The sequence below is a fragment of the Mesoplodon bidens genome (genome assembly GCF_964165515.1).
Source record: "Mesoplodon bidens genome assembly, chromosome: Y".
Classification (NCBI taxonomy): Eukaryota; Metazoa; Chordata; class Mammalia; order Artiodactyla; family Ziphiidae; genus Mesoplodon; species Mesoplodon bidens.
Window position 1 is genome coordinate 48,678,708 of NC_138180.1, and position 15,791 is coordinate 48,694,498.

Genomic DNA, 15,791 nt, shown 5'->3' on the forward strand with positions numbered 1-15,791 from the left:
TTTCTCTAGATTCACTTTTCTACAGTCAGCTTGATTCAATAAGCATCATCTCCAAAACTTCATGTGAATCTTGAAAAACTTGGTGTGATTTCCCACAATGGCCAGAGTTTCATCAATGTAGTCTTAACCTTCCAAATGGTTCTTTAAGATATCTTCCATTTTCCCCAATCCATCATTTTCCCTTAAATATAAAATTTTCACTTTTGTAAAACTTTCTCTTATAACTGGCTACTTGTGTGCCTCTAATGCATTTTACTTTTTTAGTATGAAAAAGAATCTCAATGCGTTAGAAATCCAGATGCCTCGTTAGCACAGTAGGTAGCATGTCAGCCTCAAAAAGTATTAAAAATCCCATTACTTCTTTCAAAAGTGACTTCGATAAAATAGTAGTTAACCTGGGCAATTCCAGGAGGAGCTAAGGCTTCTCAGAACAGGTACTACTAGGTCTTTCCAGGGTCTCCAGTTCTAAGACATAATCCTTAATCTCAGTGTATTTAAATATTGATCTGAAGAACTGACCTATTCAGTACTGAATGGAGCCCCTGAGATGTGATGAAGGAAAGAAAATGGAAGTAACAGTGTAGATACAAACCTCAATTCACAAACTTGGGTATGCACGTAATTGAATCACCATTATTTTACTTACTTTACCTTAGCATTTATTTGTTCCTGTAATTCATGGAGCTGATGAAACTGTTTAGCTTTAGCTTCTCTTTGTGCTTAGGGGGTCATGGGGGTGGATTCAGCCTACTTCCCCAAGGTTCTGTTAAGTGTCTGGAGCTTGTGTTCTGGGCTCACACAGTAACAAAGGAGAGGATGTCAGGTGGCTGTGAGAGTGACAGTTCATCAGTCAGGGGTCAACCCAGTAAGCAGACCAGTAGAATGCCAACATCTATAGTTAGCTCTGGATCCATGGGAAATATACATACACATATGTGTGTATATATATATATAAAATTAATATGGAGATGGATGAGATATACCTATGTATGGTATCTGTATCAATACTATATTGACAGATAATATGTATCATATAGATATATCTATAGATATGTAGTATGTAGACTGATAAATGTATATAAGATCTAGAAAGATATAGATATTACATATATTCCATATACATAAATATAGGGCATATCCTTCTATCTATATACCATATATATTCTCCATATTTTATATCTACATCATATATATATATACACACACACATATATATCTCCCTATCCAATATACCCTATAGATACAGATAAACTGATTCTACACATAAGCTATACTTCTCTCCAACCCGTCACAGGTGTTGTAGAGTTATACCCAGTTAGAGGGATTTGTTACAGAGCTTTGCTGACACCCCTGCAGGGCTGGGCGAGCTGCTGCCGTGAGGCCGTTGTCTCTGCGCCCGATGCTTCCAGCTGGAGCCGGAAGCCCACAGGGAAGCAGTCAGGAAGGGAAGAGGAGCCCCAGGTGGGAGGGCTGGGAAGCAGGCTGAGCCCACAAGCACTAGTAGAACCACGCAAGGGTGGACCGACGCTGGACATGATTGCTGCCTTGACCCTGGCGATGAGGGCTTCCTGCAGAACGCGGGGCCCCTCCTCAAGGAGCTGACAAGACACCCACGCCTGACCTGTGACTCGGAGAAGCTGCGGGGGGAGCCGGAGAAAGTGGAGCATGTGCAGACCCAGCCGCTGCTTCACACCAACACGGTGAGTCAGTAGATCAGAGACAATGGGGGTGACCTGCAAAATGGCGGCTGCTTTCCTCCCACCCTCCTGATCCCCTCCCCCCCTCCCCCAAGGATGATCTCCTTTGTGGTGATTCATACAGGAAAGGGATTTCTGGGAAACATAATTCAGCCTAGCCATGCTGACATACTGCAGAGCCAACACAGAGGAGGATATGGCACAGGCTTCCAATAACTATGCCCCAAATTTTAGTAACAGAATCTCCATATGCCCATCAAGTTTCCCATAAAAGAGACTGCATTCCCTAGCCTCCCATGCAAATACATGCGGCTGTGTGGTTAAGTGGTGGCCAATGAACAGAAGCGAAGGATTACTTCCGGATAGTACCTTTTGAGGACTAGGAGGGATGGCATCCTTCCTCTTTCTCTTCTCTCCTTCTGCTTTCTAGAATGTGTATCTGAGGGTTAGAGACCCAGCAGCCATCTTAGTGCATGAGGCATGGCAGAGTGGAGTGCACGAAGAACCCTGGGTCTTTGATGATTTGGGAGGCCACCATATCAGCCGTATATGGCCTCCTATATGTGAGTTAAGAGGAACTTTTATTGTTTCAAGCTACTACTAAATAATGTGTAATGCTAAATGGACACAGAAGCCTTGGGAATCAGACATGGGTGCACCTAGGAGGTTTCTTGGAAAATCCTAGACTTATTCTCTAGCCCTATTCGCATGACTCCTGATGCTCTGAGCTTGAAGAACAGGGGAGCCCTATGCCTTTTCTGTGCTGGGCACAGGAATCTTTTGCGGGAGTCCCTAAGGTGCTATGCTGCCTGCTATCTCCCTTGGGATCTGCTGAGGAAGCAGGGTTCCTATCTTAAGGATTTCCTGAAAAGGGGTGTGGTAAGGTTGCCAGGTAAATTACAGGACTCCCAGTTAAATGTGAATTTCAGATAAACAGTGAAAAAAAAATATTGACACATCACAGGGCTTTGCAGCTTCCATCAGCTGCAAAAACACAGCAGTTGCGGGAATGAAAGAGAAGAAGGAAGCAGGAAAACTATAAAATGAGAGCCGTAACTCAACAAACAAGGCATGTGAGGGCTATTGAATGTAAAGGCAAACATTCTGACGCAGCCCTGTCTATCTTGAGAAGCGCCCTGGGTACCACAGGCTTAAACAGAACCAAAGGTTCATGGTGGTGATGCTGGATCTATGGCCACATACATTAAATCTCCAGGTTCCACTTGAGGGTAAAAATATAAGTATTTTTCTTTTGCAAAAATAGATAATATGCTTTAAAGACACACGTGTTTTAAAAGGCTTCTGTTTTTGATAAAATTTACACCTATGGGAAAGCCTCAAAGACACGTGCTTTTTTTTTTTTTTGCTTTATTTTCAATAAAGAGTCTTCTAATAACCTAAAATATTAATATGCTTTCCCAGGTACCTAATTTACTTACAAGAAAAAGAAAAACATGGTTTTACCTGTATTTACATGTCTCCATTTTGTACAGCGCACAGATATTTTCTGACATGTCATTTTAAAAACCTGAAGCATTTTGATCTGGAAAAAAAATCAGGCCATCTACCTCAGTGAAATGAAACTAAGATGCTGTTGAGGTGTAGTCCAGGAAGAGGAGGGACGCTCAAGCGAGTTCTGAATCACACTGTGTTCATCGTGAATCCGTGTGTGATGAACCGTCCTCCTCCTGTCTGTCTGCTTTCCCCGGGGACAGAATCTGTTTAATGTCTTTAGAGGCTTCCATGTGCCCACGTATTTCAACAGCAACAGACCTGAATGGCACACTCCTTGCCACTTGATTGCGAAGTCACAGACAATATCAACCTTTTGTTTCCACTTCAACAGACTCTAGCACACTGGTCCTTATATGAACTTCTTCTTTTAGGAAATCAAATGCCCGTGATTTCATCGGACTATCATGATTTCCCACCTACTGCATTCTTCACTGAATGAAACCTTCCCACAAACGTTTGCGTTGCTCTGGTTGTTGATGGTGAAACCAAAGCACCAGAGAGCGTACAAGCACGCAGTGCACAGCTGTCGGGAATAAAAAGACGCACAGGCAGGAATATGAATAAAACCTTTGCCCTAAATTGTCACTGGCATCCAACGGATGCTTTAAGGTAGAGGGCCTCTTGACGCCGACAGCTATAAGCTAATTAATACAGTTCTTCATTACTCACCCAAAACCAGAGACAGATTTGAAAACAAAACAAAGAAGGAGAGAACACCCGTAAGACACTTTTGGTGACCTACCAAAGCTTGTGCCAAAAGCAACAACAATCATATGCTGAAATCTCTACTCGAGACACTGTCTGGCAGAATCTCTCCTGCTACTGTTCATAAAAATGAAAAGCAACACTTTTTAACATTTTTAAATCTCAGAAACGCCTTTTATTGAGTGTGACTCTGCTGCCTTATTAGATAGGGCTGGTTTATATCACACACACTCGGGGTCTTTGGTGCTAAAGTTAACAGTTTACTGAAACAAACGCTTCTAGTGTGTAGTGCAGGCCTGTCCGTATGAAGAAGTTGCACTCTTCACCATTTTACACCAAATCCTTCAGTTCACCTCAGTATTATACAGTAAATGACCCGTGTGCTGATGACTGTCATAAATTTTCACGGTTTTAAACAGTTATATTCTGAAATGATTGCTTTTGTCCAAGGTATGTTTCTAAAGGATAGCAAAAAAAGGGCTTTATTTCTTCCAAAGCAGCTCTGTTCCTGGGTGCAGATATTTGGTGTGTTATTTATCCAAGGGAATCCAAAGGAAAATATCTTTGAAAGTTTCCTCCAAATAATCGTACCTCAAAAACTATCTGAATCCATTCTGCTCATGAATTTGGAGAGCAAGCATTCAGGTTACAAGAATTTGGGTAGTGAACGGGGCTTCCCTGGTGGCGCAGTGGTTGGGAGTCCGCCTGCCGATGCAGGGGACACGGGTTCGTGCCCCGGTCCGGGAAGATCCCACATGCCACAGAGCGGCTGGGCCCGTGAGCCATGGCCGCTGAGCCTGCGCGTCCGGAGCCTGTGCTCCGCAACGGGAGAGGCCACAACAGTGAGAGGCCCGCATACCGCAAAAAAAAAAAAAAAGAATTTGGGTAGTGAAGGATGATGTATATATCCTGTTTAGCTCATATATGTTTGTCATACTTATTATAATGCCCCCCCCAGTTTTTCCATTAAACTTGGCATGTGTGGTGATCATGTATAAGTCAGAGCAGATATCAGACTGTAGGTCTCATGTACAGTGTGAAGGAGAGAACATCACAGCTCATTTGTTTTTCAACAAACTATTCAACTCTGACAATTTACACTGAGTCTACTCAGCATTGTTTCATCCAGCTTTATATCTATACATACAGTATAATTTATATATAGTTATATAAAATATACACATAAACATATAAATATCTATGTTTATATAGATCACATACACCTTATAAAGGAAAGATTTAACTTGTGTTACGTGGAAGTTCTAGTTAACAGCCCAAAACAATTGAGTCATAAGGATTGAAATCAGAGCTCAGAGGATAAATGAAAATACAAATGGAAAGGCAAAAGCCGCAGGGGGAGGAGGCCCCGTGGGAAGGGACTTGAAGGAGGGGGTCTGCAGAGGTCTACTAACCCTAAAACGTACACGGCGTCAGAGCTCGAGCTGGGCGTGGGACACTCACCGAGGCTCACAGTCCGCCGAGTCCAGACGCTGCCCCTGACTCGCTCACAGCTAGGAGTCACCCTTTCACCACCAGGACGCTGACCTGCTGACTCCGGGCAGGTTTCAGAGAAGCCGCCGTCCCCCCCATATCCTCCCCTGGCCAGGGTCCCGCCCTCTTGCTGTCCCGCAATCACTCAGCCCCCCAGGGCTCAGCGTTCCACAGATTCTCACGCCCACTGATCCCAGGAGGTGTGAGAGAACACGCGTCACGAAGAAGGGACGCTGACGTGGAAAGGGGGCACAGAGCGGAGAGACACAGTCCCAGGAGGAGACAGAGAAGGAGGGAGGGAGGCGCCCAGGTCTGTGCGCAGGGCTGCACGTGCTCAGACTGTGCAGGACAAGACAATGGACTCAAAATAGAAAAGCAGGTCTTCCCTGGTGGCGCAGTGGTTGAGAGTCCGCCTGCCGATGCAGGGGACACGGGTTCGTGCCCCGGTCCGGGAAGATCCCGCATGCCGCGGAGCAGCTGGGCCCGTGAGCCACGGCCGCTGAGCCTGCGCTCCGCAACAGGAGAGGCCACAACAGTGGGAGGCCCGCGTACCGCAAAAAAAAAAAAAAAAAAAAGGAAAAGCAAAGAGACAAGAAGGGAAGTGCTCACCATCCAGGCTCCGGAAACCCCACCTCCATTCCCTCAGCACATCGAACTTTCCCGATCTTTAGAAAAGTACACGTGCATACACAAGATTCACACCCCAAGCCACAGAACTTTCCAGAAATTTCTTTGAGAACCTACTTACAACCCCTATTTACATTCAAGAAATGTCTTCGGGATTCACAGAAGAGACAAGTCCCAGGTCTCAAAAGTAAACATATTTCAAAAGGGTATTACCATGGTAAATGGGAGTGTTTCCTTAATTTCTCTTTCAGATTGTTCATTGTTAGTGTATAGGAATGTAAGAGTTTTCTGTGCATTAGTTTTGTATCCTGCCACTTTACCAAATTCACTGATTAGCTCTAGCAGTTTTCTGGTGGCATCTTTAGGATTCTCTATGTATAGTATAATGTCATCTGCAAACAGTGACAGTTTTACTCAGCCATAAAAAGAAACGCAATTGAGCTATCTGTAGTGAGGTGGATGGACCTAGAGTCTGTCATACAGAGTGAAGTAAGTCAGAAAGAGAAAAACAAATACCATATGCTAACACATATATATGGAATCTAAAAAAAAAGGGTTCTGAAGAACCTAGGGGCAGGACAGGAATTAAGACGCAGACATAGAGAATGGACTTGAGGACACGGGAAGAGGGAAGGGTAAGCTGAGATGAAGTGAGAGAGAGGCATGGACATATATACACTACCAAATGTAAAATAGATAGCTAGTGGGAAGCAGCCGCATAGCACAGGGAGATCAGCTCGGTGTTTTGTGACCGCCTGGAGGGGTGGGATAGGGAGGGTGGGAGGGAGGGAGACGTGGGAGGGAAGGGATATAGGAACATATGTATATGTATGACTGATTCACTTTGTTATTAAGCAGAAACTAATAAAAAAAAAAAGTCACTTTACAGAAGGTAAGATACGCATTTGAAAAGAAGGGGATTTCCTTCCGAAGACAAAGGGATACGATCACACAGGTCCTGGGAATGTAAGAGTAAAGATTTCTTGGTTAACTAAGGTCTTCTGTAGAATATAGGACTTGACGTCCTGATGGTTATAGAGAGAATGATTTCATACACTGAAGGGCCGCAAGCCAAGGCATGCACGTGGCCTCTAGAAGCTGGAAGACAAGAAAAGACTCACCTCTGGAGACCCCAGAAGGAACCAGCCCTGCTGACACACCGATTTTAGCCTGTAAAACCAATTTTGAACTCGCAGCGTGAAGATCTGTACGGTAACAAAGGTGTGTTGTTTTAACGACCCAGTCCGTGATCGTTTGTGACAGGAGCAACAGCACAGCCACCAAGCTGATGTCTCTGGGGACACTGGGTGCTAGGAGTGAACTCATGTGACAGCTCACTCATTTGGGGAGGAGCGCTCTCCTGCCCATCTTCCCCGGATACCTTCCTCTTCCCTACCTGCCTTCATTTTCTGCTGCTGTGTAACCCGCTACCACAAACTAGGGGGCTTCCGGCAACAGTCAGTTATTAGTTCACCGTCCTCTAGGCTGTGTCTCTCATGCTGGCTATGGTGAACAATGATGAAGTGAACATGGGGATGCAGTGATCTCTCCGAAATCCTGGTTTTAATTCCCATGGCTCATTACCCAGAAGTGGAGTTGCTGGATCGTATAGTAGTTCTGTTTTAGTTTTTGGAGGATCCCCTGTACCATTTTCCGTACAGAAGATGGTACATAGGATCCTCTTGTAAATTGGCTGCGCCCATTTACATTCCCACCCACAGTGCACAAGGTTCCCTTTTCTCCACATCCTCGCCAATCCACTCCCCCTCCTCCTCACAGCCTTGGCAGAGGTCTGATTTTTGGTTGTTCTACCCAGAGGAGTTAGGCTGAAATTATGCTGTTACTGTTTCTGGGTCTGTACATTTTAAGAGCGAATCTGTTTTTCAGACTAATCGTTTTGTGGATACAGAAAAATGTCTTCCGGACCATGTAATCCATGAACTCATGGCTATGAAAGACTGCTAACTTCTTTGATAGATATTTAACTGACTCCAAAAAACGACGGCCGAATAATAGGCCAATGTTATAGCTGATGTTGACTTGTGGAGAAATGGGACTTGGTGGCCATGGATTCATTCCTCAACTTGAACTTTTCTGACGGCATCTTTGGTCACCTGGATGATGATATAGGTGTTCCAAAGGACGGGATTTGGAAAGAATAGTCAATGAGTTAGAAAAGAGAAACCAGGTCTCAACCATCTGGAACAAGCTCCTAAGACCAACATAATTTTTGTTTTTTCTAAAATGCGAGGGCACAAATATTATATCAACATGAACAGAAACTCAAAAATAACAATTAAAAAGGTAAAAAAACTCTACCCTCAACCTTGCAACCCCATAACATCTTTGATATATTTTTGACTCCGTTTTCTCAACATTATTTTACTCATAGATATTATTTTAACAGAACAGGGAAATATATAAAGCCTTGAATTTACGATTTAAAAAAATCCATAAATATTAGATGTGGGAGAGTAGCATATAAAGTTACTTGAAAAAGTTACTTCACTATGAGTTCAATATAAATCAACAGAGTAATTATTGTCTCAAAAGCTAATGCCATTCTGACTTCATTAATGAATCTAGGAACATGAGAAAAATAAATAAGCAATAACTCCATTCCTCAAGTTTAGAATACCCCGAGGGTGCTGTTCTCAGTTCTAAGCCATTTGACACGGGTATTAACAATTTGGACAGATGCTCTAAAGGGTGAAGCTCATAGCTGGAGCACGGGAAGCCCTCCAATGGAAAAGAGAGCTGGAAAAATGGAGCAAAGACCTGGAGTAGAGACACGGTCACAACCCTCAAATAACAGAAATTGTTTCATTTAAAGCTGTTCAGTGTCGCTGGCAAGGGTGGCCCAAGAAATAAGGCAGTGGCGTTCCAGAGAGATCTTCCGTTTCAGAACAAGCAGGAACTTTCGATCTGTTTAAAGCTGGAAGTGATTGTCTCACAAGGTAATTGGTTCCTCCTGATTCTGTAATGAAGGCCTCTGTAGGGATTTTGGTGAGAGTATCTAGGAATGGGGTAGACAGCTGGATTGGAAAAATTAAGTCCCTTCCAAATATAACATTCTGTACTCCTATGAGATACAGATTTCCAGAAACTAAAAATTAAATTTTGGGGCTATTCTCCTTCCCTCTTCTGCCCACCCTCCCACTGTAGTCTGTGCAAAATGAGTACCGTGGCTTAATGGACCAGGAGAATCCATGACTTTCCTACTTATAGAATTCTAGAATTTGTTGCTGCTGTAGTTCTCTGAAAATGTGGACACCGGAGTATGTAACCCTACTTTTATAATGTAAACAGTTCTCTCTCTTCTAACGCACAGGAACAACATTGAACATTTAGTCAAGTGATGGAAAAGAGACGTATTAAAAGACAATGGAATTGTGTTTCAAATTTTGGCAAAATATCAGAGTATTTCTCAACTAAATGAAGGAGAAAGCATTTGGCTAATCCAATATTTTCTAATTTTTATTTAAGACTCATTTTTCTCTTCTACTTGGCTTTGCTGTAACCTATTGAAGCCAAGAACAATTAGAACACAGAGGGGGTTTTGAAAATATTGGAACTTAATTCACAAAGTTAAAGGTAAGTGGACGTTATAGACTTAGAAGCCAAGCTGTGAGTAAGAAGTAAAATACATACGATAAAATGATTCCCTTGAAATTTCCTACTGTAACAATGGTCATAAAAATTCCAAATGTCATGAAGCCAAATATAACACTAAACACCTGACTAAAAGGCACCATATGAAACACACCATAATTTTTATTTTTGTAATGTTGAAGTAGGGTGTGTCAACACTGAACAGTTAGAACATTCCAAAGTTAATTTACCTCAACATTATTTAAATAGACACTTCTCCAATCTAACGAATGTTTGTGTGTCTCCTTCAAGCACTAATTGAAGGTCTTCCCACTTGACAATGGCATAGAATAGCATGGAGCCAACTGGGTGCTACTCAGGATAGCTGGGTTGGCACCCAAGAACAGAACAGGGGAGATTACAATTTAGGAAAATGGCCAGTAGCAAAGCGGTGCCTTATGCCCCCAAGACTCCACGATGACAATCCAAGACATTAAACCATTTACAGGGGGTGTCTCTAAGCCAGTATGTTTTTGGCAAACACACTGAATTGACACACCAAATTCACCCACATCCTTCTGAGCAGTCATCTTTAACACTTATTTAAAAATGCTTCCCCACCCTTAATCATTTTTGGATTCTCTCCTCTTTTATAGTATCGTTATATAGAAGGATGCAGCCAAAAATCATTCTGGGCACAGAAAGGCTGGCAGATGTGGTGAAATAATGACTGCTAATTCAATTTGCAATATAAAAAAAAAACATGAAATGTGTTCTTGAAATAACACTGGACAGCAATCACAAGACTTTCCAAAAACCATGGTTTGAAAAGTTTAGACACTCACCCCAGGCACCTCTGCCAAAACCTATCAAAATTAGGAAACAGTGTTTCGTAAATACCAGTCTGAAAACTGTCACTACTGAAAAAGAAATTTTTACAAACCCACGGAAGATTGACTCTGAAAACCTAATTTTCTAACATGTATTGACTCACTGAATGACTATACTAGGATTTCTTTGCTGTTGTGTTTGGGAGACACAGGGAGTCCTGTAACTATACTGAAGGCTCGAAAAGGGACAGCAATATATTACAGGCATGTATTTTTAATCTTAAAAAGATCATTTTGCCTGAACACTCCCATCTGCTAAACGCACGGACCAGCAACATGACGGATTTCAGTCGTTTTCCCGGAGCCACGCCTCACTGCCGGCAGGGCAGGACCTCTGTCTCCTAGGACTGCGGTGCAGCTCTCACGTTCTTCCCCGCAGCTCACCAGTCAGGCTGCCCTCCTCCCGCCCTGACACCCACCCCAACTTTACAAAAAGCCAGCACCTCTCCCCGCTTGTCTCTGCGGAGGGCTCTAGCGGTCCCTCCCTTTCAACCGCTGAACACCTCCTGGCTGCTGCCAAAGCTTGGCCTGCCCTGGAACCGCCGGCCTGGGCTGTCCGTGGGTCCCCACCAGTCAGCTGCAGGCTGTTGACACATCACTCCGACAGCTCCTAAGGGGCCTCCCGTCGCCTCTCGGGCGCTCTGCCCTGCAGCGAGTGTCGTGAGGGTGGGACATGAGAAAGGCTCGTTTGATGCCTTTTCCGGTTAGCGCTCAGTCAGTTCCCCACTTAAGCAACTGAGTGCATCAACCCCTGCAGCAGTTCTCATGTTGTAACAAGAGGTAGTAAGTGCTTCTTTGAGAAATTACACGGTGAGTCAAAAACTCTCCTGAGAAAAGCTGTATGATGTATAGAAACTCCTCTGAGGCACCACCTTTAGAATAACTGATCTAAAAAGAGTATGTCTTGGGGCTTCCCTGGTGGTGCAGTGGTTAAGAATCTGCCCAGTGCAGGGGACAAGGGTTCGATCCCTGGTCCGGGAAGATCCCACATGCCGCGGAGCAACTAAGCCCATGCGTCACAACTACTGAGCCTGCGCTCTAGAGTCCGCGAGCCACAACTACTGAGCCTGTGTGCCACACCTACTGGAGCCCGCGCACCTAGAGCCCGTGCTCCACAACAAGAGAAGCCACCGCGCAACAAGAAGCCCATGCACCAGAATGAAGAATAGCCCCTGCTCGCCGCAACTAGAGAAAGCCCGTGCGCAGCAACAAAGACCCAACGCAGCCCAAAATAAATAAATTTTTAAAAAAGAGTTATGTCTTACTTTTCTTTCTTTTTTCAAAACCTAACATAATCCCTGACACTCTGCTCTAATCAATACGTGCTCTCTCAACTGAAACTTTTAATTAATCAAAGAAAGAAAGAACGGATGGATGGATGGATAGATGGATGACTCACTCATTTAATCAAGCAATCAATCAATCAGTGAAAACCTGGCTTGCTGTAGTGCTGGCTTTGCTACTGGCCAGAAAACTCCCTTTTTATATCATTTCCCTCATTTGTTGCAGGGACTTAACATGAAAGACTGAGATTCTGCATTTTATTTACAAGTTACCTTTTAAACTCACTTAATTTTATTGAAAACATATTTTTACCAAAAAAAAAAAATTGCCTATCTTGAGTTTAAATCAGTGAGGGGTCGTCAATATTGACTGTCTCCAAAGCTAGTGGTCAACTCAACCTCCTATAGTAAACATGTTTTAAACACTCAGGTAAACAAAAAAGTTTTCTGAAGCAAATGTTCTAACAAGTGTCTGTCACTAATAAACATATTCTAGACTCCAGGTTATATAGGTCAATGATCTTTGGAGCTACGAAAAAAAGTCTTTCAATGCTACAGAGAGGGCACGCTTTCAACTTTATGAAGATGAAATTCAGAATAAAAATAGATATCTCGGGCTTCCCTCGTGGAGCAGTGGTTGGGAGTCCGCCTGCCGATGCAGGGGACACGGGTTCGTGCCCCGGTCCGGGGGGATCCCACATGCCACAGAGCGACTGGGCCCGTGAGCCATGGCCGCTGAGCCTGCGCGTCCAGAGCCTGTGCTCCGCAACGGGAGAGGCCACAACAGTGAGAGGCCCGCGTACCGCAGAAAAAAAAAAGATATCTCTTTAATTTTTAATAGGACTTGTGTAACTATTTATTGACCTTCGCCGTGTCCATCTAAAAAATGTTAAGTTACTATCTCAAAACAAAAGTGTGCACATATTCCCTTTTATCTTCAGGGATTTCTAATAATTGCTGCTTGAAGCCCATTGCTACTGCTTTGGCAACAAGTCTAAACCAAGGATGAATTTAAATTTGTTTTTAATTTTAAAATAAATTTTTAAAAAATAAAAAAGGGACCAATGTGGGGCTTATAATTGGTCTAGGATCACTTGTAACCCTACCCATGAGTGGGGTTCTGACCAATACGTTTCTTTACGGTGGGGCTCTTGTGTGATCAAATTTTGAATCTTCCACCGTGCCCAGCAGTGTCCTCTACAAATATCAGAGGCTCAAAAGTTCTTGATGAATGAATACAGAAGTGACTCTTGTTCCTACCCTTGTTTTCAGATAGGACCATCCATCACATCATCAGCTGCTGGACCAGCCCCACATTCACCAGCATTTGGCAAATACTCTATTTATATAGAGAGAAGACTGCAGTGGGCGGGATGCACGTTACAGTTCACATTCTCTGACTTCAGGGGGTTTTGAGACCAAAGACAAGTGCACTCCTTAAGAAAAGGAACAACATCAGAAGGTGATAGATGAGAAATACGAAGAAGCTACGGAGACCGTGAGTGTTGAGGGACTAAAGCATGAGAAACCAACGGGACTTCCTTGGCGGTCCAGTGGTGAAGACTGTGCTTCCGCTGCAGGGGCGCGTGTTTGATCCCTGGTCGGGGAACTCGGGGATGTCTCCGGGTGGTTAGCTGATGACCACCTGCGCGTGGACAGGGCCTGGCTTCGTGACAGTGTGCAGCGGATCTGCCGGTACGAGCGGCTACATCACAGGTCAGAACTCAGGACTGGGGCAAGGCAAGTCCTAAGCCCCTCGGGAATTAAGGTACTACCAGGACACAGAGACGGACGCAGAACGATGACTCGGCGGCTCGCGGCAAGCACAGCCCAGTTGCGGATCACAAGCGGACACTCCAGGCAGACTGGTTTCAAGCCCCACTCTCTCGCCACGTCCCTCTCTACCTTTCCACCATCCCCTGCCCTGCTCCACAGGCGTATTTACTTCGCTGGGAAGCAGGAAGCTTGGTTCCAGAAACCAACAGAGCACAGGATGTGCCTTGATAACTTGAGAGTCCTTCTCACCCACAGGCTAACACAACATAAGGCAGCTTCTAAGCATTAGACTCCGTTTCCTTTGTGTGCTCCTCCAGTCCTCCCCCCGACCCCCCACATGACATCACTCTGTGCCTGGTGCCTCCTGAGACCCTCACTTACAAGGCTTGATGATTTCACCCCAGCTCCATCAACGTGTTCAAGAATCAGAAGCCTCCATGTCCTGTTCAACCCAAGTATTCGAGCACCTCCTAGATTCATCTAAGCTCTTGGCTTGTGCATTCAACTACCAACTACATTGACACAAAGAAATGCCCCGCCATGACCCCACACGAGTAGATCCCTAAACTAGAACTATGTTTTCCCACGTGACGGTCTTCCTTCGCCCCTTTTTTCCAAGCCACGCAACAAACAACCTTGGACGTCTCCCTTCCCTTTCCTAAAACCTCCCTTTGACTCTCCTGAACACGCACTGCATCATCCCTTTGTTCTAATCCTACCGCTGTGTGTTAGCTCTGGGTCTCAAAATCTCCCTCCTGGAGGGGCGCACCCGTGTCCTAAATATCGTATCTCCCCTCACACACTAAATTTATCCACACCGCCAACAGAGGGGTTTTCCTAAACATGACCCCGACCGTGGAACTACCCAACTGAGACTCTGGAATAGCTCCCCAGGGTCAACTCGAAAAGATACAAAGCGGGGCATCACAGCCCTCTGCTGTGTGTCCCGACCAGTGCCACAGCCCCGTCTCTTGCCACGTACCCTTGCTCCCTGATGCATGTGACAAACTGCTGACTTCCATCTGCCCGAAGTCACAACTGTGTCATGGGTCCATGCCGCTGTTCCTAGCGCTGCCTGTACCTAACTACTTTTTTCCTCGCTGCCTGGACTGTCCTTTCCCAGTTCCAATATCACCTGTTAGGAAGCAGTCCAACTGTCTCCACTGGGAAACTGTTCGTAAGCATCTTCTCAAGCATCACACAGAAGCCACCTCTCCGTTCTCTGAAACCCCAGGAGGTCAGAGGGCACACCTAGCACATCTATAAGTACCGAGAGCCTCATGCGGTGCCAGGCCCTTACCAGCCATTTGAGAGAAGTTTGAAGGCATAATGTAAACAACATTTTGAAGAACTGCAAGTCAAATGACAGGGCTTACATTTCCTCTTCCATAATCAATCCTTCAGTAAGACAGAAGCGAAATATAAGGCCAAGTAAACACAACTACCCAAAATAGGCAAAAATGTATTCCCAAGAAATTTTCAATATTATCTGACATAATTCATATCTCAGGGCAGACCGTTAACTGCATATTGTTACTCCTGGGAACTTTAGATAAAGAACTATTTCTAATTTTACTAAGAATAACTGTTCCATAGTCATGTGATACATATTTAAGTAAATACTTTAGTTATTGTAAACAAGAACAACTTTTACAATTAAAAACTGTATTACCTTTAAATAACTTTACAGAAACCTTTTGAATTAAAGCTTCATGCTGCTCAGTTAAATGTAAAACCCTAGACATTCATACAAGAAAATGATCCACCATAATATCCATTCAAATTCCCTTCCCCAGATTGTTTTTCAAAAAATAATGAAACTGTGTCCAAAAGAAGTTAAGAGAATTTCCTGTGGTTACAGTCTTGTTAGCAACAGAATTGAGATTTAATTGTTAGCAACAGAATTGAGATTTAAATCTGGTTTTTTTTTTTTTTTTGGAAACCTAGTTTAATATTTTCGGCCTACTTCTCCATGTCACAAACAAAAACAACTATTATTAAAACAGCAAGAAAAATGCAACGTTCTCTGCTTCAAACACAAACATTCATTCATTCGAAAAAATAGTTAACAAGTGTGCCCCGTATATTTGGCAATATTCAGGGACAAAGGAGGTGAGACGCAGGGGAAGTGCACTGGAGTTGGCATTATAGAACGTGATTCTAACACTGATGAAGCCACCTCCTAGTTATTAATGTGTTAGGAAAACCTAAGCGTT